We start from the raw sequence: 24,488 nt of genomic DNA, 5'->3' as shown, positions 1-24,488 counted from the left end.
CAGAATACCCAGGTCTCTCCCAGGAGGAGGGTAAAATTACTATTGATACGCATTTGTTTTGGTGTTTGACTGGGGTCAGCAGATCTGAGAGTTTGGGGCAGAGACAGTGGTACCCACTGGTCCCTGCATCTCACACCCACGTTTCCCAGCATGCCTTGTGGGACAGGTCCAGTGTCACCGTGCAAACGTGAGGGGTGGGCAGCCCATATCAGTGACTGTGTCCTCCTGTGATAACTGAGGTCAGAGTTTACAGTGAAGGCATTGTCAGCTCAGACATCTACATTCCCACCGAAACACGGTGAGGACAGATCATTCTTCGGGGTGGGGGGCACAAAGTGTCTGAGATTCTGGCGTTGCAGTACAACCTAGGCTCCCCTGAGCAGTGTAGGTGAGGAAGACAGAGCTCTGGTTACCTTGTTTCACGCGTCGACCCCTTGCAGAACAAGCAGATAGTCTCAGCCTCATGGAACCCGGGGATGGAGAACCATGCCTGCGAGCTCAAATTTAGGTTCTCCCCAAATGAATCCTGCCGACAGGATGGTCCCTTACAGCCAGCCAGAGGGAGGAGCCCAGAGACCTGCCACCTGATTCTGCAAAGAAGATGAATTCTTTGTCGTGCTCTTTCTAAAGCAGAGTAAATCGGAGCGGATTTGAAAATCAAGACGGTTGAGGCTCTTTGGGATTTTCCATCTGGGTGGCACATGCAGGAAAGAGGCAGTCTGTGGAGTTTGGAACGTTCCGGCCTGATTCTTCCTCTGTCCTAGGACTCGATAATTCATATCCAGCCACAGCGGATGTTTCCTGAATGGAGCACGTTTGAGTTTATCAAGGAAAACAGGATTCACGACACCTTGGGGTTTTCATACTGAGTTATCAAATATGGTTGGGAAGTAACCAAAAAAGGTCTCATAAAAGTAATTCTAGTTAAATCCAATTTCTAATAAAACACGCCTGCTTTCCATGCTAGAAACACGTTCTTTTGTTTACCTCTGCTGACACGTTAAAACTTTATAAATTTCCTTTCTCTTACTCACACGTCCGTATCTATCCTGGGCTGTCCTTTTTCTTGAAGTTCAAAACCAAAGTCGAAGAAAGTTGGTTCCGGGAGAGGACACCTGGAGGACATGTCTGCATTCCGACATCCGCCTCTCTCACCCAAAGGAAGCAGCACGGCCAGCCTGATTTGTTACCACCTGCAAATCAGAAATTCCAATATTGCTAAGCAAACTGGAACAGATGAGCTTGGCTCCATAGGCCAAAACCATAAAAAGTCCAAGCATTTATTAAAGCTGAAAGACCTAGTCAGAATCTCCCAAGAGTGGCTCTTGTGTCAGTTAAAATGCAGAGTTCGAGATCTTTAAGCTCAAATTTTTGGTTCAAAAAAAAAAAAAAAAAAATACATGCACTTCATGTTCATAGCAGCATTATTAAAACCACCAAGACATGGAAGCAACTTAAATGTCCTTCAGCAGAAGAATGAAGAAAGGAGATGTGGTGTATTTATACAATGGAATACTACTCAACCATGAAAAAGAATAAAAGAATGCCATTTGCAGCAACATGGATGGACCTGGAGGGAGCATTATGCTGAGTGATATAAATCAGACAGAGAAATACAAATACTGTGTGGTATCACTTATACGTGAAATCTAAACAGATACAACAAACGAGTGAATATAACAAAACAGAAGCAGACTCACAGATGCAGAGAACAAGTTGGTGGGGACCAGTGGGGGCAGGGAAGGGGGGAAGGACAATGACGGTAGGGGAGTCAGAGGGACAAACTATGTACAGAATAAATAAGCTGGCAGGATACATTGTACAACACGGGGAACACAGCCAATATTTTATAATAACTATAAATGGAGTATAACCTTTAAGAAGAAATTGTGAATCACTATGCTGTACACATGAAACTAATATGATGCTGTAAATCAACACTATCTCAATCAAAAAGTAAATAAAACTTCTGAAAGAGTGACCTTTTCCTTTCCCAAACAGACAGCTGCTGATGGAACGTTCCGGGAGTTGCGCCCCGATATGCCAGGTGAACAGGGGAACCCCTGGCCGGCGTGATGACAAGTCAGAACCAAGATGAAGTTTCCAGCGTCAATTAGGTACCGGGGTTTTCTACACGGGTTTAACTACCTGGAAAGATGCCTCATCTCCTTGTTTTCCTGTCGTGCCCAGATTCATGCGGGCCCTCAGTGGGGACCTTCTCATTCCCATGATATCATGAGGAAGGAGGTGTCTGCTTGGGGCGCTTCGGTTCCGTCCTGGGTGCCTGCAAACTCGGAGCCATTCGCAGCACAGCTCCGGGGAAAGGAACGCGGCGTCTGCCCCACCTCATTTGCAACCAAAACAAGGCCCCAAATTGCCTACTGGAAGTTCCCCGAGTGTCAGTTTGGTGCAGGCGTGTACTTGTTTGGAGAATTCTAAAGGAAATTAGTTGAAAGACGGGAAAAAAAGAAAAAAAAAAAACAAACCCTTAAGATCCCCCAGACGGCTCTCTGAAACACAGAATCTGATTTGCAAGGGTTGGGGATCTGCTCAGGGCAGCGAGGAGGCCGGATTCGATAGTGCTGAATATTATGTGGGCAAAAAAGAATATTTAAATTTACCAGATAGGAGCGCACGTGTGAAGGGTACTCCGGGGAATTAATGAAACCCAACCGACCAGGTCAAAAGAAAAAAAAAAATCAACCACTTTCCTAGAGACTCTGTGTACTCCGAGGGAAGCAGGACTCTCGGGGGAGGGCAGAGCTCGGTGTTGGAGCACATGCTTAGCGTGCACCAGGTCCTGGGTTCGAGCCAGTACCTCGGTGACAGTAAATAAATAACCCTAATTACCACCACCTCCCACCCCACCAGCAAAAGCAAACAAACCAACAAACATTTAGGGAATTAGAAATCTCGTAAAAATACGGCTTGCATCATTCAGTAAGAAGAAATATTGCGTCACTTTGTTTCCATAATTCAGACAAATGGGGCTGCATTTGGGCACAGAAACCAGAAATTTCAGAACTCCTGCCCTAGAGCGAAAACTCCCAACTGACACAGTAAACAATCTTCTGGTTCCTGGGAGAAAAGAGGTGGGAAGGGGGAAATTTGGGAGTTTTAGATTTGCTAATGTTAACTACTATATATAAAGACAGATTAAAAAAAAAACTTCTTCTGTACAGCACAGAGAAGTATATTCAGTATCTTGTAATAACCTTTAATGAAAACGAATATGAAAATATGAAAATCAGTATCTGCACGTATGTGCGTGACTGGGGACAGTGTGCACCAGGAAGCGACACGTTGTAAGTGACGGTAGTTCAATAAAAACAACAAAAAACTGCCTACACACCTTGGTTACTCATTTCTAGAGTCTGCCTTGCCCAAACTGTCTATACACTCGGGTACACGGCTTGCCAAGTTTCTCGAAAACCGTGCAGGGATCTGCGTTCGTGTCAGGCGACGATTATCCCCTTGACCACGGCGCCCCCCGGCTCCCTCCCAGGATGTCGCAAAGTCTGTTTCTATTTGGGAGCCACGCTCACCGCCAAGGCAGCGCTAACCTGCAATGAAGCCGGAGTCCGGTCCCACGGCCCCGGCGGCGGCCCGGGGCGCTCCGTGCCCCCCACAGACGCTCCTGACCCAGCGCCGGGGCCCAGCGCGGTGCTGCGGGTCGGAGGACGTGGCCATGGCCGTGGGCGAGGGGAGGGGGGGGCGGGGCGAGGAGGCGGGGGTGCTGACTGGCCGGGCCCGGCCCTGACCCCACGCCCGGCCCCGCCCTGCCCTGACCCTACGCCAGGCTCCACACGGCCCTGACCCCACGCCCCAGCACGCCCAGTCGTGACCCCACGCCTGACTCCTCTCAGCCGTGACCCGACCCCCGGGCCTGCCCAGCCCTAACCCCACGCCCCGCCCAACCCTGACCCCACGCCGGATCATGACCCAACAACCGGGCCCGCCCAGCCCTGACCCCACGCCTGGTCATGACCCCACGTCCGGCCCCGCCCAGCCCTGACCCCACGCCCAGGAAGGACATGACCCCACGCCCGGCCCCGCCCAGCCTTGACCCCACGACCGGCTCTGAACCCGTACGCACGGCCCTGCCCAGCCGTGACCCCAAGCCAGGACCCACCCAGCCCTAACACCATGCCCTGCTCTGACCCCACGCCCGGTCCTGCCCAACCATGACACACGCCAGGTCCCACGCAGCCCTGACCACACGCCCGGCCCCGCCCAGCCGTGACCCCACGCCAGGTCCTGACCCCACGCCAGGCCCTGACCTCACGCCGGCCCCGCCCATCCGTGACCCCAAGACCGGCCCCGCCCATCCGTGACCGCATGCCCGACCCTGACCCCACGCCCGGACCTGTACAGACGTGACCCCACGCCAGGCCCTGACCCCACGCACGGCCCTGACCCCACGCCCGGCCACACCCAGCTGTGACCCCACGCTCTCCCAACCCTGACCCCACTACTGGCACCTCCCAGCCGTGACCCCACGCAGGCCCTGACCCCACGCACGGCCCTGACCTCACGCCGGCCCTGCCCAGCCTTGACCCCACGCCAGGCACCGCCCATCCGTGACCCCACGCCCAGCCCCGCCCATCTATGACCCCTCGCACGGCCCTGACCCCATGCCCGACCTGGCCGTGACCCCACTTCAGGCCCTGACCTCACGCCCGGCCCCGCCCAGCCTTGACCCCACGCCAGGGACCGCCCATCCGTGACCCCACGCAAGGCCCCGCCCATCTCTGACCTCACGCCCGGTCCTGACCCTACGCACGGACCTGCCCAGCCGTGACCCCACGCCAGGCCCTGACCCCACGCCAGGCCCTGACCCCACGCCCGGCCCCGCCCATCTATGACCCCTTGCACGGCCCTGACCCCATGCCCGACCTGGCCGTGACCCCACTTCAGGCCCTGACCTCACGCCCGGCCCCGCCCAGCCGTGACCCCACGGGCGGCCGTGACCTCACGCCCGGCCCCGCCCAGCCGTGACCCGACGCTTGCCAGGCCTCTGACCCCACGCCCGGTCCTGACCTCACCCTCGGTCCTGACCCCACGCCCGGCCCCGCCCACCCCTGACCCCACGCCCGGCCCCGCCCATCTCTGACCTCACGCTCGGTCCTGACCCTACGCACGGACCTGCCCAGCCGTGACCCCACGCCAGGCCCTGACCCCAGGCCCCGCCCTGACCCCACGCCCCGCCCTGACCCCACGCCCGGCCCGATGGTGCGTCTCACGGGCACAGCTGGGCTCGGGCGGCCCGGAGCCACGCGGCCCCGGCCGGGGGCAGGGTCGCTAGAGGCCGGACACCTGTGTGGCGCGGACCCCGGGGGCCTCCCTGTGGGCGGCGGCGCACCCGGGCCTGCAGCCGGGCCCCACGGCCGCGCGTGCGCGCGCCTGTCGCCGGGCGTGAGGACGACAAAGCCGAGGCGCTGGGAGCGAGGTGGAGGGGATGTCGGGGGAACCCTGGGGAGGAGCAGGTGTGCTGGTGACGCGCGGAGGCTCGGGTGTGCTCAGCGGTGCGCCAGCCCCTTCCCTCCCAAGCCCCGTTTCTCCTCCAGCTGCTCTTTCCTAGGGATGTTAGTGTCTTACTGTGAAGACGCCAGGTTGCTCCTGGTAACACGTCCTGATGCACGAGTCTCTCTTCCCGTCTCTCTTCCCTCCTCTCTTGTCTTCAGTCACCCCCGCCCCAGACATACAGACAGACACACAGGGGTGCACCCAGACTGCTGTATCTTACTGATTCCTGTTTCTTTCTTTCTTTCTTTTTTTTTTCATGCTGACATCCCTCACTCCTGGAGCCTCTCCATAAGCAGGCTCTCCGTGAATATTTGCTGAATGATCGCATCAATGCGTGATTGACACGGTCACCTCTGTAGCTCAGAAGACCTGGCTGACGATCCTTGTGCATTTCGGGCTGTCTCCCAAACACGAAGAGGAAGAAGAATGTGGATAAGCCAGTGCCCCCCCATCCCGGGGAGAAAATGGCCCGGAGGAGTCTTATTTCAGCATATAAATGGAATGGGACTCACGCAGGCGAGTGACCCCCCTGGACGCCAGCCCGAGGGGACATCCTGCCCTGCGTTCACGCCAGTGGGGTGGTCGAGGGTTGAGTTTGCACTCAGCTCCACGGGAGAGCGGGGCAGGAAAGTAAGAGTGAAAAGAAACCTCTGGGTTCCGCCCTGCAGCGCGTGGTGTCAGAGCCGCGGCGGGCAGGGCGGGAACCGAGACGGGGCCTCCTGCTGCAGCAGACAGCAGCCTTGTCCCACCCGTGTTCATGGGCCCCCTCCATCCACGTGTCCAAATGCACACCCGCTGGCCTCAAAATGCGTGGGTTTTACCGCCCCCCTCCCTCCCCGGGGGAAGGACAGCTGTCAGGAGTCCCCTCCTGCCACCCCAGCCCTGTGACTTCCCGCCCGTCCATCCGCGGGCACCAGACCCTCGCCTCAGGCTTCGCTCCAGAGGGTCCTCGCCACACACAGGTGCCCAGACAGGGAGGCGTTCTCTCTCACCGCCGGGAGCAGAGGTCGGCCTGAGGAAGCCGCGTCCCCGGAGAAGCGGGTCCCCCCAGGCTCGAGGATGGTGGCGCACTCTGTCAGCGCGCAGTCTCGGAGCCGTAAAAACGCCACGCCGCCCACCCAGGTCGCACACACCTGTCCCAGGTGACAGACACAGAGCAGGTCGCCCTGCCCGTAAGGCTGATGACGCACATGGTCAGCGGTTGCCGGGAGGGAGGGACACGTGGAGCACAGAGGAATTTTCTTATTTTTAAAGGCTTACTATATATATATATTTGTAGATTAGCCAGTTTTCTTTCTTTTTTTCATTATTCAGTTATATTAGGTAGAATTGTTACAATTTGCACATAATACAACATATTGCATGTAAATACGCACACACAATATACTGCAATACACATTTTTTTAGTTTACATGTAGGTACGGCTCATTATCTCTAAGAACATTGTAGAGTATTCGCTTTTTAAACGTACAGAGTTATCAAAGGAATCAAGCCAACCACAAAGTAAGAATCAACAGAACGCGGTAATCCAGTCAGAAAGGACAGTCACTTTTTTTTTAAAGAACAGTTTCAGGGTCACAGCCGAACTGAAGGGAGGGTACAGAGATGCCCCTCATATCCCCTGCCCCCCACTTACACAGACTCAATATCCGCCCCCACTAGAGATAATCGTTGTAATTGGCGAACCTAAATTGACACATTGTAATCACCCAACGTCCACTTTACTCGAATTAGGGTTCCCTCCTGGATTTGCACAGTTCATGGGTTTGGATACACGTCACATATCATTATCGCTTCCTACAAAGAGGGCAGTGAAGCCGTTCCGTATGCCACGAACACGGTGGATACACGTCATCATCCACGAGTCCAAACCCGCGGCCCGCACAACACCAAGATGAGCCCCAAGGGAACAGTGGACATCCGTGAATACTAATGTGTCGATTTTGTCTCAGCAGTGGTAACAAATGTACCCGATACAGTGCAGGTAACACGGGGAGCTGCAGTGAACTCTGCACTGCTCGGTTTTTCTGTAAATTTGAAACTGCCCAGTGTGTTCATGATATTAAAAAATAAAAAGCAAAACACAGTCATTGCTAGGCTCTGTGAGCTCCATGAAGGACAGGAACGGGGGGGCTTCGCTGGGACGGAGTCCCGGGCAGATGGACGTAAAGTCTCAAGGAGGAATCAGGCGTCCACAAGGGGCAGGAGGGCTGGGAGGGGAGTTCGAGGCCGGGACCCTGAACCCCGTGCAGACACGCAGACACGGGGGTTTCCGGGAGCCGGGCCCCAGGAGGCGCAGCTGTGAATCCCACCCTGTGAGCTGCCTCGCCCGTCACCTCTTGGCCCCCTTCCCTCACCCGTAAGGACGCAGGAGACAAACGGCAAACGGGCTGCCTCCCTGGGCAGAGAGCGCTGTGTTTGTTCAGAAGGATTGTGAATTAGCCTCCAGCCTCAGCGGAGGTGACACTGAGGTCAAGCTCCCGTCCGGGGGGCCCTCTGGTCCCTAAACAACATGACTACACACGCTGAAGCCAGGTCACCGATCGATTTTCCCCACCACGAGCTTGCACCGACGGAATTTAACTAACTGAACGGCGAAACAAAAGAAAAAGCTCATCGCCAACCCAGGTCGCCCCGGAAATTACACGGATGTGAAGTGACACCTCCGTGACTTTTCAAATGAGACAAGGGGTGGCTTCTGGGTGGAGGAGACGGGGAACGCTTTGCCCCCAATATTGAACGTTCATAACCAGGAGTTAGATTTTAAACGAAACCACGGGAGAGCTCGGTGACTCAGGAGACGTGGGTTTCGAGGTCCTGGTGAAGATGTAATTACAGCCAGCGTCTCCAGATGCTGGGGACAAGTGACATCCATTAATTCATCTTTGTCGGCATCGGGGTTCCTGGGGGTGGCCCCAATTTCTGGACGGAGGACGCGTAGAGGAGGAGAGGTCATGGAATCGCTATGAATTAAGGCCCCCACCATCCCCTCCAGGGCTCCGACAGTCACGTCCTCATCTCTGTGACCCCGCGGGGAGGAAGAAACGAAGGCTGCCCGCCCGCCAGGGATGTGGGAGCCCAAGGGATTGCCCGAGTTCCCCGCTGGGCCCTTTCCTCTGTGCCATGGTGACTTCTCAGAACCTGCCCGGATGGGTGGGCATTGGGGAAGGGACAGGACGGATTACAGGGGACAGCGGCCCCTGGCATTTTGGAGGTGGTCGCGGCTCAGGATGGGGTACCTCGAAGATAGGAAGGTGCGTGTGGGTGGGGATGCAGGCGGGGGGCGAGGGGCACGGCTCCAAGGAATCTGGGGCAGGGATTCAGGCCCAAAAGCCATCCAGCAGCCCATCCCCAGGAGCACGTGGCTGGGGAACACCCCGAGGTAGCCCCGGGGAGCACTGGGCCCCCTCAGAGAACGGGGGAGCCCTGGGGACACGGATAGACTCTGAAAAGGCAACAGCATGGAATAAGGCTGTGGCAAGTAAGTTACGGTGGCGCGGGAGGGTCAGGGATGGTTTGACCTTGACCTCAGGGTCCGCTGGCTTAGCCGGGCTGCACCGCCACGACCGGACGGAGCTGGGGCAACTGGTTGTTTGGGTCACTTTTACTTCTTTTTCCTCTTCCTTTTTTGAACATGTATTTTTTTTTTCTTTTGCACAATTTGGTTGTTTTTGTTTGTTTGTTTGTTTTTGTTTTTTTACAGTGGGTACCAATCCATAAAAAGGTGTTTTGGCCCCGGATCAGTAAAACACAAGCTTCTTCAGGAGGGCTTGATGTTTCGAGGCTGCAGCTGACGATCTGAGCATTTCTCAAGGATTTAGTCAGTTTTTACTTTTGCTTGATCACGAGTCACGCTCATCCCAGCTGCAGGGACTCCGTGCACCAGAACGCACACAGCGATCCCCGCGTGCCGAGCCGGGGGAAACTTCACGGTCCATCTCCCGGCTGCCGCCGCCGTTCTGTTACCCGCGAAACGCAGACACGAGGCTCATGTGTCTAGTTTGTCTGAGACCCCACATTCTGTTCTTCCTTCCCTCCCTCCTCTTCCCTGCCTCCTCTTCTCTCCTTTTTTTTTTCCCCTCCCTGATAAACGACACTGCATTTTTGTTAAGTCGCTGCTGGCCTGCACGTATCTTCTGTCATTTCTATAATTAGTGCTTGTGACCCATCCCTGCCGTATTCCTTTGTAGGAAACCCTGTTTCTCACAAGTGGGCTTTGGCGAATCTTCTCAGTGTTTCTAAACTAATGTATTTGTTTTCCCTTAAGCTCACTAAAGTTTGGTTTCTCACAGCACAGAGGGCCTGCATCAGTACTTGAACTCAGCAGTTCTGTTTCTCTCTTTTGTGCAGACCATTAAAAAAGTTTTTGTGTACATATAATGTATTTTTCTTGAAGTCTAGTCAGTTTACAAGGCTGTGTCAATTTCTGGTGTCCAGCATAATGCTTCCGTCATAAATGAACATCCAAATATTTCTTTTTACATTTTTTTTATCATAAGTTATTACAATATATTGAATATAGTTCCCTGTGCTCTACAGTAGGACCTTGTTGTTTATCTGCTTTATATACAGTAGTGTGTATCTGCTAATCCCAAACTCCTAATTTATCCTTCCCTCCTCCCCCCTCCGGTAACTATGTTTTCTGTCTGTGAGTCTGTTTCTGTTTTGTAAATAAGTTCATTTCTATCGTATTTTACATTCCACATATAAGTGATATCATATGATATTTGTCTTTCTCTGACTTCACTTTGTGTGATAATCTCCAAGTCCATCCATGTGGCTGCAAATGGCAATATTTTATCATTTCTCATGGCTGAGTAGTATTCCGTTGTATGAATGTACCACTTCTGCTTTATCCAGTCATCTGCTGATACGCACTTAGATTGCTTCCATGCTTTGTCTACTGTACACAGTGCTGCTGTGAACATGGGGGTGAAGACCCTGCTCTCAGTTCTTCTGCATACACACCCGGAATTGGGACTGCTGGATCACGAGGTGATTCTATGTTTAATTTTTGACGCCTGTTTCCTGTAGCAGCTGCACCATTTACATTCCCACCAACAGGGCACAGGGGTGCTGGTTGCCCCACATCCTCGCTGACACTTGTTCTTCTCCACGTTTTAAAAATAGTAGCCAAAATTAAACTTACAAGCTTTTTCACAGCAAAGGGAACAATAAGCAAAACAAAATGATAACTTATAGAATGGGAGAAAATATTTGCAAAAGATGCAACTGACAAGGGCTTCAGCTCCAGCATATATAAACAATTCTTACAGCTTAATAAGAAAAAAACAAACCCAATCCAAAAATGGGCAGGAGACCTAAACAAGCAATTCTCTAAGGAAGACATACAAATGTTCAATAAACACATGAAAAAAGGCTCAATATCACTAAATATCAGACAAATGCAAATCAAAGCTACAATGAGGTATCACCTCACACCAGTCAGAATGCCCGTCGTTCAAAAGTCCACAAACAACAAATGCTGGAGAGGCTGTGGAGAGAAGGGGTCCCTCCTACACTGCTAGTGGGAATGCAGTTTGGTGAAGCCTCTGTGGAAAACACTATGGAGATTCCTCAAATAGTAGGAATACACTTATTATGTGATCCAGGAATCCTGCTCCTGGGCACATATCCAGAAGGAACCCTACTTCAAAATGACACCAGCACCCCAGTGTTCATGGCAGCACTGTTTACAAGAGCCAAGACATGGAAGCAGCCTAAATGTCCATCAAGAGATGACTGGATGAAGAAGAGGTGGTACGTTTATACAATGGAATATTACTCTGCCATAAAAAAGAATAAAATAATGCCATTTGCAGCAACATGGATGGACCTGGAGAATGTCATTCTATGTGAAGCAAGCCAGAAAGAGAAAGAAAATGACCATATGAGATCGCTCCCATGTGGAACCTAAAAAGAAAAAATCCATAAATACGAAACAGAAACAGACTCATGGACATAGAAAACAAACTTGTGCTTGCCAAGGGGGCGGGGGGTCGGAAGGGACAGACTGGGATTTCAAAATGTAGAATAAATAAACAACATTGTACTGTATAGCACAGGGAAATATGCTCAAGATCTTGTATTAGATCACAGTGGAAAAGAATATGAAAATGAATATATTTATGTTCGTGTATGACTGAAGCACTGTGCTGTGCAGTAGAAATTGACACAACATTGTAAATGGACTATAACTCAATTAAAAAAAAAAAAAGAAAAAATAGGAGCTATTGGATGGGTATGCCCAGTTCCTTCTTACTCTTACTTTTTCTTGTCTAGAAGTTTTCCCTGCATTCCCAAACACCTAGAATCTGCTCGGACCAGGAGCCCACATCGCTACCATCTTTGCTTTCTTCTCCTACCTTCGTGGTCCATATGGGTATTAACCCCCGGTTTATACAGAATACCCAGGTCTCTCCCAGGAGGAGGGTAAAATTACTATTGATACGCATTTGTTTTGGTGTTTGACTGGGGTCAGCAGATCTGAGAGTTTGGGGCAGAGACAGTGGTACCCACTGGTCCCTGCATCTCACACCCACGTTTCCCAGCATGCCTTGTGGGACAGGTCCAGTGTCACCGTGCAAACGTGAGGGGTGGGCAGCCCATATCAGTGACTGTGTCCTCCTGTGATAACTGAGGTCAGAGTTTACAGTGAAGGCATTGTCAGCTCAGACATCTACATTCCCACCGGAAACACGGTGAGGACAGATCATTCTTCGGGGGTGGGGGGCACAAAGTGTCTGAGATTCTGGCGTTGCAGTACAACCTAGGCTCCCCTGAGCAGTGTAGGTGAGGAAGACAGAGCTCTGGTTACCTTGTTTCACGCGTCGACCCCTTGCAGAACAAGCAGATAGTCTCAGCCTCATGGAACCCGGGGATGGGAGAACCATGCCTGCGAGCTCAAATTTAGGTTCTCCCCAAATGAATCCTGCCGACAGGATGGTCCCTTACAGCCAGCCAGAGGGAGGAGCCCAGAGACCTGCCACCTGATTCTGCAAAGAAGATGAATTCTTTGTCGTGCTCTTTCTAAAGCAGAGTAAATCGGAGCGGATTTGAAAATCAAGACGGTTGAGGCTCTTTGGGATTTTCCATCTGGGTGGCACATGCAGGAAAGAGGCAGTCTGTGGAGTTTGGAACGTTCCGGCCTGATTCTTCCTCTGTCCTAGGACTCGATAATTCATATCCAGCCACAGCGGATGTTTCCTGAATGGAGCACGTTTGAGTTTATCAAAGGAAAACAGGATTCACGACACCTTGGGGTTTTCATACTGAGTTATCAAATATGGTTGGGAAGTAACCAAAAAAGGTCTCATAAAAGTAATTCTAGTTAAATCCAATTTCTAATAAAACACGCCTGCTTTCCATGCTAGAAACACGTTCTTTTGTTTACCTCTGCTGACACGTTAAAACTTTATAAATTTCCTTTCTCTTACTCACACGTCCGTATCTATCCTGGGCTGTCCTTTTCTTGAAGTTCAAAACCAAAGTCGAAGAAAGTTGGTTCCGGGAGAGGACACCTGGAGGACATGTCTGCATTCCGACATCCGCCTCTCTCACCCAAAGGAAGCAGCACGGCCAGCCTGATTTGTTACCACCTGCAAATCAGAAATTCCAATATTGCTAAGCAAACTGGAACAGATGAGCTTGGCTCCATAGGCCAAAACCATAAAAAGTCCAAGCATTTATTAAAGCTGAAAGACCTAGTCAGAATCTCCCAAGAGTGGCTCTTGTGTCAGTTAAAATGCAGAGTTCGAGATCTTTAAGCTCAAATTTTTGGTTCAAAAAAAAAAAAAAAAATACATGCACTTCATGTTCATAGCAGCATTATTAAAACCACCAAGACATGGAAGCAACTTAAATGTCCTTCAGCAGAAGAATGAAGAAAGGAGATGTGGTGTATTTATACAATGGAATACTACTCAACCATGAAAAAGAATAAAAGAATGCCATTTGCAGCAACATGGATGGACCTGGAGGGAGCATTATGCTGAGTGATATAAATCAGACAGAGAAATACAAATACTGTGTGGTATCACTTATACGTGAAATCTAAACAGATACAACAAACGAGTGAATATAACAAAACAGAAGCAGACTCACAGATGCAGAGAACAAGTTGGTGGGGACCAGTGGGGGCAGGGAAGGGGGGAAGGACAATGACGGTAGGGGAGTCAGAGGGACAAACTATGTACAGAATAAATAAGCTGGCAGGATACATTGTACAACACGGGGAACACAGCCAATATTTTATAATAACTATAAATGGAGTATAACCTTTAAGAAGAAATTGTGAATCACTATGCTGTACACATGAAACTAATATGATGCTGTAAATCAACACTATCTCAATCAAAAAGTAAATAAAACTTCTGAAAGAGTGACCTTTTCCTTTCCCAAACAGACAGCTGCTGATGGAACGTTCCGGGAGTTGCGCCCCGATATGCCAGGTGAACAGGGGAACCCCTGGCCGGCGTGATGACAAGTCAGAACCAAGATGAAGTTTCCAGCGTCAATTAGGTACCGGGGTTTTCTACACGGGTTTAACTACCTGGAAAGATGCCTCATCTCCTTGTTTTCCTGTCGTGCCCAGATTCATGCGGGCCCTCAGTGGGGACCTTCTCATTCCCATGATATCATGAGGAAGGAGGTGTCTGCTTGGGGCGCTTCGGTTCCGTCCTGGGTGCCTGCAAACTCGGAGCCATTCGCAGCACAGCTCCGGGGAAAGGAACGCGGCGTCTGCCCCACCTCATTTGCAACCAAAACAAGGCCCCAAATTGCCTACTGGAAGTTCCCCGAGTGTCAGTTTGGTGCAGGCGTGTACTTGTTTGGAGAATTCTAAAGGAAATTAGTTGAAAGACGGGAAAAAAAGAAAAAAAAAAAACAAACCCTTAAGATCCCCCAGACGGCTCTCTGAAACACAGAATCTGATTTGCAAGGGTTGGGGATCTGCTCAGGGCAGCGAGGAGGCCGGATTCGATAGTGCTGAATATTATGTGGGCAAAAAAGAATATTTAAATTTACCAGATAGGAGCGCACGTGTGAAGGGTACTCCGGGGAATTAATGAAACCCAACCGACCAGGTCAAAAGAAAAAAAAAAATCAACCACTTTCCTAGAGACTCTGTGTACTCCGAGGGAAGCAGGACTCTCGGGGGAGGGCAGAGCTCGGTGTTGGAGCACATGCTTAGCGTGCACCAGGTCCTGGGTTCGAGCCAGTACCTCGGTGACAGTAAATAAATAACCCTAATTACCACCACCTCCCACCCCACCAGCAAAAGCAAACAAACCAACAAACATTTAGGGAATTAGAAATCTCGTAAAAATACGGCTTGCATCATTCAGTAAGAAGAAATATTGCGTCACTTTGTTTCCATAATTCAGACAAATGGGGCTGCATTTGGGCACAGAAACCAGAAATTTCAGAACTCCTGCCCTAGAGCGAAAACTCCCAACTGACACAGTAAACAATCTTCTGGTTCCTGGGAGAAAAGAGGTGGGAAGGGGGAAATTTGGGAGTTTTAGATTTGCTAATGTTAACTACTATATATAAAGACAGATTAAAAAAAAACTTCTTCTGTACAGCACAGAGAAGTATATTCAGTATCTTGTAATAACCTTTAATGAAAACGAATATGAAAATATGAAAATCAGTATCTGCACGTATGTGCGTGACTGGGGACAGTGTGCACCAGGAAGCGACACGTTGTAAGTGACGGTAGTTCAATAAAAACAACAAAAAACTGCCTACACACCTTGGTTACTCATTTCTAGAGTCTGCCTTGCCCAAACTGTCTATACACTCGGGTACACGGCTTGCCAAGTTTCTCGAAAACCGTGCAGGGATCTGCGTTCGTGTCAGGCGACGATTATCCCCTTGACCACGGCGCCCCCCGGCTCCCTCCCAGGATGTCGCAAAGTCTGTTTCTATTTGGGAGCCACGCTCACCGCCAAGGCAGCGCTAACCTGCAATGAAGCCGGAGTCCGGTCCCACGGCCCCGGCGGCGGCCCGGGGCGCTCCGTGCCCCCCACAGACGCTCCTGACCCAGCGCCGGGGCCCAGCGCGGTGCTGCGGGTCGGAGGACGTGGCCATGGCCGTGGGCGAGGGGAGGGGGGGGCGGGGCGAGGAGGCGGGGGTGCTGACTGGCCGGGCCCGGCCCTGACCCCACGCCCGGCCCCGCCCTGCCCTGACCCTACGCCAGGCTCCACACGGCCCTGACCCCACGCCCCAGCACGCCCAGTCGTGACCCCACGCCTGACTCCTCTCAGCCGTGACCCGACCCCCGGGCCTGCCCAGCCCTAACCCCACGCCCCGCCCAACCCTGACCCCACGCCGGATCATGACCCAACAACCGGGCCCGCCCAGCCCTGACCCCACGCCTGGTCATGACCCCACGTCCGGCCCCGCCCAGCCCTGACCCCACGCCCAGGAAGGACATGACCCCACGCCCGGCCCCGCCCAGCCTTGACCCCACGACCGGCTCTGAACCCGTACGCACGGCCCTGCCCAGCCGTGACCCCAAGCCAGGACCCACCCAGCCCTAACACCATGCCCTGCTCTGACCCCACGCCCGGTCCTGCCCAACCATGACACACGCCAGGTCCCACGCAGCCCTGACCACACGCCCGGCCCCGCCCAGCCGTGACCCCACGCCAGGTCCTGACCCCACGCCAGGCCCTGACCTCACGCCGGCCCCGCCCATCCGTGACCCCAAGACCGGCCCCGCCCATCCGTGACCGCATGCCCGACCCTGACCCCACGCCCGGACCTGTACAGACGTGACCCCACGCCAGGCCCTGACCCCACGCACGGCCCTGACCCCACGCCCGGCCACACCCAGCTGTGACCCCACGCTCTCCCAACCCTGACCCCACTACTGGCACCTCCCAGCCGTGACCCCACGCAGGCCCTGACCCCACGCACGGCCCTGACCTCACGCCGGCCCTGCCCAGCCTTGACCCCACGCCAGGCACCGCCCATCCGTGACCCCACGCCCAGCCCCGCCCATCTATGACCCCTCGCACGGCCCTGACCCCATGCCCGACCTGGCCGTGACCCCACTTCAGGCCCTGACCTCACGCCCGGCCCCGCCCAGCCTTGACCCCACGCCAGGGACCGCCCATCCGTGACCCCACGCAAGGCCCCGCCCATCTCTGACCTCACGCCCGGTCCTGACCCTACGCACGGACCTGCCCAGCCGTGACCCCACGCCAGGCCCTGACCCCAGGCCCCGACCTGACCCCACGCCCGGCCCGATGGTGCGTCTCACGGGCACAGCTGGGTTCGGGCGGCCCGGAGCCACGCGGCCCCGGCCGGGGGCAGGGTCGCTAGAGGCCGGACACCTGTGTGGCGCGGACCCCGGGGGCCTCCCTGTGGGCGGCGGCGCACCCGGGCCTGCAGCCGGGCCCCACGGCCGCGCGTGCGCGCGCCTGTCGCCGGGCGTGAGGACGACAAAGCCGAGGCGCTGGGAGCGAGGTGGAGGGGATGTCGGGGGAACCCTGGGGAGGAGCAGGTGTGCTGGTGACGCGCGGAGGCTCGGGTGTGCTCAGCGGTGCGCCAGCCCCTTCCCTCCCAAGCCCCGTTTCTCCTCCAGCTGCTCTTTCCTAGGGATGTTAGTGTCTTACTGTGAAGACGCCAGGTTGCTCCTGGTAACACGTCCTGATGCACGAGTCTCTCTTCCCGTCTCTCTTCCCTCCTCTCTTGTCTTCAGTCACCCCCGCCCCAGACATACAGACAGACACACAGGGGTGCACCCAGACTGCTGTATCTTACTGATTCCTGTTTCTTTCTTTCTTTCTTTTTTTTTTCATGCTGACATCCCTCACTCCTGGAGCCTCTCCATAAGCAGGCTCTCCGTGAATATTTGCTGAATGATCGCATCAATGCGTGATTGACACGGTCACCTCTGTAGCTCAGAAGACCTGGCTGACGATCCTTGTGCATTTCGGGCTGTCTCCCAAACACGAAGAGGAAGAAGAATGTGGATAAGCCAGTGCCCCCCCATCCCGGGGAGAAAATGGCCCGGAGGAGTCTTATTTCAGCATATAAATGGAATGGGACTCACGCAGGCGAGTGACCCCCCTGGACGCCAGCCCGAGGGGACATCCTGCCCTGCGTTCACGCCAGTGGGGTGGTCGAGGGTTGAGTTTGCACTCAGCTCCACGGGAGAGCGGGGCAGGAAAGTAAGAGTGAAAAGAAACCTCTGGGTTCCGCCCTGCAGCGCGTGGTGTCAGAGCCGCGGCGGGCAGGGCGGGAACCGAGACGGGGCCTCCTGCTGCAGCAGACAGCAGCCTTGTCCCACCCGTGTTCATGGGCCCCCTCCATCCACGTGTCCAAATGCACACCCGCTGGCCTCAAAATGCGTGGGTTTTACCGCCCCCCTCCCTCCCCGGGGGAAGGACAGCTGTCAGGAGTCCCCTCCTGCCACCCCAGCCCTGTGACTTCCCGCCCGTCCATCCGCGGGCACCAGACCCTCGCCTCAGGCTTCGCTCCAGAGGGTCCTCGCCACACACAGGTGCCCAGACAGGGAGGCGTTCTCTCTCACCGCCGGGAGCAGAGGTCGGCCTGAGGAAGCCGCGTCCCCGGAGAAGCGGGTCCCCCCAGGCTCGAGGATGGTGGCGCACTCTGTCAGCGCGCAGTCTCGGAGCCGTAAAAACGCCACGCCGCCCACCCAGGTCGCACACACCTGTCCCAGGTGACAGACACAGAGCAGGTCGCCCTGCCCGTAAGGCTGATGACGCACATGGTCAGCGGTTGCCGGGAGGGAGGGACACGTGGAGCACAGAGGAATTTTCTTATTTTTAAAGGCTTACTATATATATATATTTGTAGATTAGCCAGTTTTCTTTCTTTTTTTCATTATTCAGTTATATTAGGTAGAATTGTTACAATTTGCACATAATACAACATATTGCATGTAAATACGCACACACAATATACTGCAATACACATTTTTTTAGTTTACATGTAGGTACGGCTCATTATCTCTAAGAACATTGTAGAGTATTCGCTTTTTAAACGTACAGAGTTATCAAAGGAATCAAGCCAACCACAAAGTAAGAATCAACAGAACGCGGTAATCCAGTCAGAAAGGACAGTCACTTTTTTTTTAAAGAACAGTTTCAGGGTCACAGCCGAACTGAAGGGAGGGTACAGAGATGCCCCTCATATCCCCTGCCCCCCACTTACACAGACTCAATATCCGCCCCCACTAGAGATAATCGTTGTAATTGGCGAACCTAAATTGACACATTGTAATCACCCAACGTCCACTTTACTCGAATTAGGGTTCCCTCCTGGATTTGCACAGTTCATGGGTTTGGATACACGTCACATATCATTATCGCTTCCTACAAAGAGGGCAGTGAAGCCGTTCCGTATGCCACGAACACGGTGGATACACGTCATCATCCACGAGTCCAAACCCGCGGCCCGCACAACACCAAGATGAGCCCCAAGGGAACAGTGGACATCCGTGAATACTAATGTGTCGATTTTGTCTCAGCAGTGGTAACAAATGTACCCGATACAGTGCAGGTAACACGGGGAGCTGCAGTGAACTCTGCACTGCTCGGTTTTTCTGTAAATTTGAAACTGCCCAGTGTGTTCATGATATTAAAAAATAAAAAGCAAAACACAGTCATTGCTAGGCTCTGTGAGCTCCATGAAGGACAGGAACGGGGGGGCTTCGCTGGGACGGAGTCCCGGGCAGATGGACGTAAAGTCTCAAGGAGGAATCAGGCGTCCACAAGGGGCAGGAGGGCTGGGAGGGGAGTTCGAGGCCGGGACCCTGAACCCCGTGCAGACACGCAGACACGGGGGTTTCCGGGAGCCGGGCCCCAGGAGGCGCAGCTGTGAATCCCACCCTGTGAGCTGCCTCGCCCGTCACCTCTTGGCCCCCTTCCCTCACCCGTAAGGACGCAGGAGACAAACGGCAAACGGGCTGCCTCCCTGGGCAGAGAGCGCTGTGTTTGTTCAGAAGGATTGTGAATTAGCCTCCAGCCTCAGCGGAGGTGACACTGAGGTCAAGCTCCCGTCCGGGGGGCCCTCTGGTCCCTAAACAACATGACTACACACGCTGAAGCCAGGTCACCGATCGATTTTCCCCACCACGAGCTTGCACCGACGGAATTTAACTAACTGAACGGCGAAACAAAAGAAAAAGCTCATCGCCAACCCAGGTCGCCCCGGAAATTACACGGATGTGAAGTGACACCTCCGTGACTTTTCAAATGAGACAAGGGGTGGCTTCTGGGTGGAGGAGACGGGGAACGCTTTGCCCCCAATATTGAACGTTCATAACCAGGAGTTAGATTTTAAACGAAACCACGGGAGAGCTCGGTGACTCAGGAGACGTGGGTTTCGAGGTCCTGGTGAAGATGTAATTACAGCCAGCGTCTCCAGATGCTGGGGACAAGTGACATCCATTAATTCATCTTTGTCGGCATCGGGGTTCCTGGGGGTGGCCCCAATTTCTGGACGGAGGACGCGTAGAGGAGGAGAGGTCATGGAATCGCTATGAATTAAGGCCCCCACCATCCCCTCCAGGGCTCCGACAGTCACGTCCTCATCTCTGTGACCCCGCGGGGAGGAAGAAACGAAGGCTGCCCGCCCGCCAGGGATGTGGGAGCCCAAGGGATTGCCCGAGTTCCCCGCTGGGCCCTTTCCTCTGTGCCATGGTGACTTCTCAGAACCTGCCCGGATGGGTGGGCATTGGGGAAGGGACAGGACGGATTACAGGGGACAGCGGCCCCTGGCATTTTGGAGGTGGTCGCGGCTCAGGATGGGGTACCTCGAAGATAGGAAGGTGCGTGTGGGTGGGGATGCAGGCGGGGGGCGAGGGGCACGGCTCCAAGGAATCTGGGGCAGGGATTCAGGCCCAAAAGCCATCCAGCAGCCCATCCCCAGGAGCACGTGGCTGGGGAACACCCCGAGGTAGCCCCGGGGAGCACTGGGCCCCCTCAGAGAACGGGGGAGCCCTGGGGACACGGATAGACTCTGAAAAGGCAACAGCATGGAATAAGGCTGTGGCAAGTAAGTTACGGTGGCGCGGGAGGGTCAGGGATGGTTTGACCTTGACCTCAGGGTCCGCTGGCTTAGCCGGGCTGCACCGCCACGACCGGACGGAGCTGGGGCAACTGGTTGTTTGGGTCACTTTTACTTCTTTTTCCTCTTCCTTTTTTGAACATGTATTTTTTTTTTCTTTTGCACAATTTGGTTGTTTTTGTTTGTTTGTTTGTTTTTGTTTTTTTACAGTGGGTACCAATCCATAAAAAGGTGTTTTGGCCCCGGATCAGTAAAACACAAGCTTCTTCAGGAGGGCTTGATGTTTCGAGGCTGCAGCTGACGATCTGAGCATTTCTCAAGGATTTAGTCAGTTTTTACTTTTGCTTGATCACGAGTCACGCTCATCCCAGCTGCAGGGACTCCGTGCACCAGAACGCACACAGCGATCCCCGCGTGCCGAGCCGGGGGAAACTTCACGGTCCATCTCCCGGCTGCCGCCGCCGTTCTGTTACCCGCGAAACGCAGACACGAGGCTCATGTGTCTAGTTTGTCTGAGACCCCACATTCTGTTCTTCCTTCCCTCCCTCCTCTTCCCTGCCTCCTCTTCTCTCCTTTTTTTTTTCCCCTCCCTGATAAACGACACTGCATTTTTGTTAAGTCGCTGCTGGCCTGCACGTATCTTCTGTCATTTCTATAATTAGTGCTTGTGACCCATCCCTGCCGTATTCCTTTGTAGGAAACCCTGTTTCTCACAAGTGGGCTTTGGCGAATCTTCTCAGTGTTTCTAAACTAATGTATTTGTTTTCCCTTAAGCTCACTAAAGTTTGGTTTCTCACAGCACAGAGGGCCTGCATCAGTACTTGAACTCAGCAGTTCTGTTTCTCTCTTTTGTGCAGACCATTAAAAAAGTTTTTGTGTACATATAATGTATTTTTCTTGAAGTCTAGTCAGTTTACAAGGCTGTGTCAATTTCTGGTGTCCAGCATAATGCTTCCGTCATAAATGAACATCCAAATATTTCTTTTTACATTTTTTTTATCATAAGTTATTACAATATATTGAATATAGTTCCCTGTGCTCTACAGTAGGACCTTGTTGTTTATCTGCTTTATATACAGTAGTGTGTATCTGCTAATCCCAAACTCCTAATTTATCCTTCCCTCCTCCCCCCTCCGGTAACTATGTTTTCTGTCTGTGAGTCTGTTTCTGTTTTGTAAATAAGTTCATTTCTATCGTATTTTACATTCCACATATAAGTGATATCATATGATATTTGTCTTTCTCTGTCTGACTTCACTTTGTGTGATAATCTCCAAGTCCATCCATGTGGCTGCAAATGGCAATATTTTATCATTTCTCATGGCTGAGTAGTATTCCGTTGTATGAATGTACCACTTCTGCTTTATCCAGTCATCTGCTGATACGCACTTAGATTGCTTCCATGCTTTGTCTACTGTACACAGTGCTGCTGTGAACATGGGGGTGAAGACCCTGCTCTCAGTTCTTCTGCATACACACCCGGAATTGGGACTGCTGGATCACGAGGTGATTCTATGTTTAATTTTTGACGCCTGTTTCCTGTAGCAGCTGCACCATTTACATTCCCACCAACAGGGCACAGGGGTGCTGGTTGCCCCACATCCTCGCTGACACTTGTTCTTCTCCACGTTTTAAAAATAGTAGCCAAAATTAAACTTACAAGCTTTTTCACAGCAAAGGGAACAATAAGCAAAACAAAATGATAACTTATAGAATGGGAGAAAATATTTGCAAAAGATGCAACTGACAAGGGCTTCAGCTCCAGCATATATAAACAATTCTTACAGCTTAATAAGAAAAAAACAAACCCAATCCAAAAATGGGCAGGAGACCTAAACAAGCAATTCTCTAAGGAAGACATACAAATGTTCAATAAACACATGAAAAAAGGCTCAATATCACTAAATATCAGACAAATGCAAATCAAAGCTACAATGAGGTATCACCTCACACCAGTCAGAATGCCCGTCGTTCAAAAGTCCACAAACAACAAATGCTGGAGAGGCTGTGGAGAGAAGGGGTCCCTCCTACACTGCTAGTGGGAATGCAGTTTGGTGAAGCCTCTGTGGAAAACACTATGGAGATTCCTCAAATAGTAGGAATACACTTATTATGTGATCCAGGAATCCTGCTCCTGGGCACATATCCAGAAGGAACCCTACTTCAAAATGACACCAGCACCCCAGTGTTCATGGCAGCACTGTTTACAAGAGCCAAGACATGGAAGCAGCCTAAATGTCCATCAAGAGATGACTGGATGAAGAAGAGGTGGTACGTTTATACAATGGAATATTACTCTGCCATAAAAAAGAATAAAATAATGCCATTTGCAGCAACATGGATGGACCTGGAGAATGTCATTCTATGTGAAGCAAGCCAGAAAGAGAAAGAAAATGACCATATGAGATCGCTCCCATGTGGAACCTAAAAAGAAAAAATCCATAAATACGAAACAGAAACAGACTCATGGACATAGAAAACAAACTTGTGCTTGCCAAGGGGGCGGGGGGTCGGAAGGGACAGACTGGGATTTCAAAATGTAGAATAAATAAACAACATTGTACTGTATAGCACAGGGAAATATGCTCAAGATCTTGTATTAGATCACAGTGGAAAAGAATATGAAAATGAATATATTTATGTTCGTGTATGACTGAAGCACTGTGCTGTGCAGTAGAAATTGACACAACATTGTAAATGGACTATAACTCAATTAAAAAAAAAAAAAGAAAAAATAGGAGCTATTGGATGGGTATGCCCAGTTCCTTCTTACTCTTACTTTTTCTTGTCTAGAAGTTTTCCCTGCATTCCCAAACACCTAGAATCTGCTCGGACCAGGAGCCCACATCGCTACCATCTTTGCTTTCTTCTCCTACCTTCGTGGTCCATATGGGTATTAACCCCCGGTTTATACAGAATACCCAGGTCTCTCCCAGGAGGAGGGTAAAATTACTATTGATACGCATTTGTTTTGGTGTTTGACTGGGGTCAGCAGATCTGAGAGTTTGGGGCAGAGACAGTGGTACCCACTGGTCCCTGCATCTCACACCCACGTTTCCCAGCATGCCTTGTGGGACAGGTCCAGTGTCACCGTGCAAACGTGAGGGGTGGGCAGCCCATATCAGTGACTGTGTCCTCCTGTGATAACTGAGGTCAGAGTTTACAGTGAAGGCATTGTCAGCTCAGACATCTACATTCCCACCGGAAACACGGTGAGGACAGATCATTCTTCGGGGGTGGGGGGCACAAAGTGTCTGAGATTCTGGCGTTGCAGTACAACCTAGGCTCCCCTGAGCAGTGTAGGTGAGGAAGACAGAGCTCTGGTTACCTTGTTTCACGCGTCGACCCCTTGCAGAACAAGCAGATAGTCTCAGCCTCATGGAACCCGGGGATGGGAGAACCATGCCTGCGAGCTCAAATTTAGGTTCTCCCCAAATGAATCCTGCCGACAGGATGGTCCCTTACAGCCAGCCAGAGGGAGGAGCCCAGAGACCTGCCACCTGATTCTGCAAAGAAGATGAATTCTTTGTCGTGCTCTTTCTAAAGCAGAGTAAATCGGAGCGGATTTGAAAATCAAGACGGTTGAGGCTCTTTGGGATTTTCCATCTGGGTGGCACATGCAGGAAAGAGGCAGTCTGTGGAGTTTGGAACGTTCCGGCCTGATTCTTCCTCTGTCCTAGGACTCGATAATTCATATCCAGCCACAGCGGATGTTTCCTGAATGGAGCACGTTTGAGTTTATCAAAGGAAAACAGGATTCACGACACCTTGGGGTTTTCATACTGAGTTATCAAATATGGTTGGGAAGTAACCAAAAAAGGTCTCATAAAAGTAATTCTAGTTAAATCCAATTTCTAATAAAACACGCCTGCTTTCCATGCTAGAAACACGTTCTTTTGTTTACCTCTGCTGACACG

General features: G+C 52.2%; 1 protein-coding gene across 2 annotated transcripts in view; it reads right to left on the bottom strand.

Moving 5' to 3' along the window:
• Nucleotides 1-5,311: 5,311 nt before the first annotated feature.
• The window catches only part of LOC105097381 (dehydrogenase/reductase SDR family member on chromosome X), a 225,620-nt gene continuing 206,443 nt past the window's right edge, over nucleotides 5,312-24,488 (bottom strand). Inside the window, exons 13-14 of one of the 2 annotated variants that reach the window (XR_010379290.1) lie at nucleotides 12,967-13,124; nucleotides 5,312-12,732 (exon numbers count right to left, since the gene is read on the bottom strand). The gene's annotated coding sequence lies outside the window, so the exon portion shown is untranslated. Of the gene's footprint in view, nucleotides 12,733-12,966; nucleotides 13,125-16,902; nucleotides 24,289-24,488 lie in introns of those variants that run through there. The other variant, XR_010379291.1, reaches the window with a different exon arrangement.

The sequence above is a fragment of the Camelus dromedarius genome, chromosome X (genome assembly GCF_036321535.1).
Source record: "Camelus dromedarius isolate mCamDro1 chromosome X, mCamDro1.pat, whole genome shotgun sequence".
In the NCBI taxonomy this organism is placed as follows: domain Eukaryota; kingdom Metazoa; phylum Chordata; class Mammalia; order Artiodactyla; family Camelidae; genus Camelus; species Camelus dromedarius.
The sequence above is the reverse complement of the archived record's forward strand: the minus strand, read 5'-3'. Positions and strand labels throughout refer to the sequence as shown.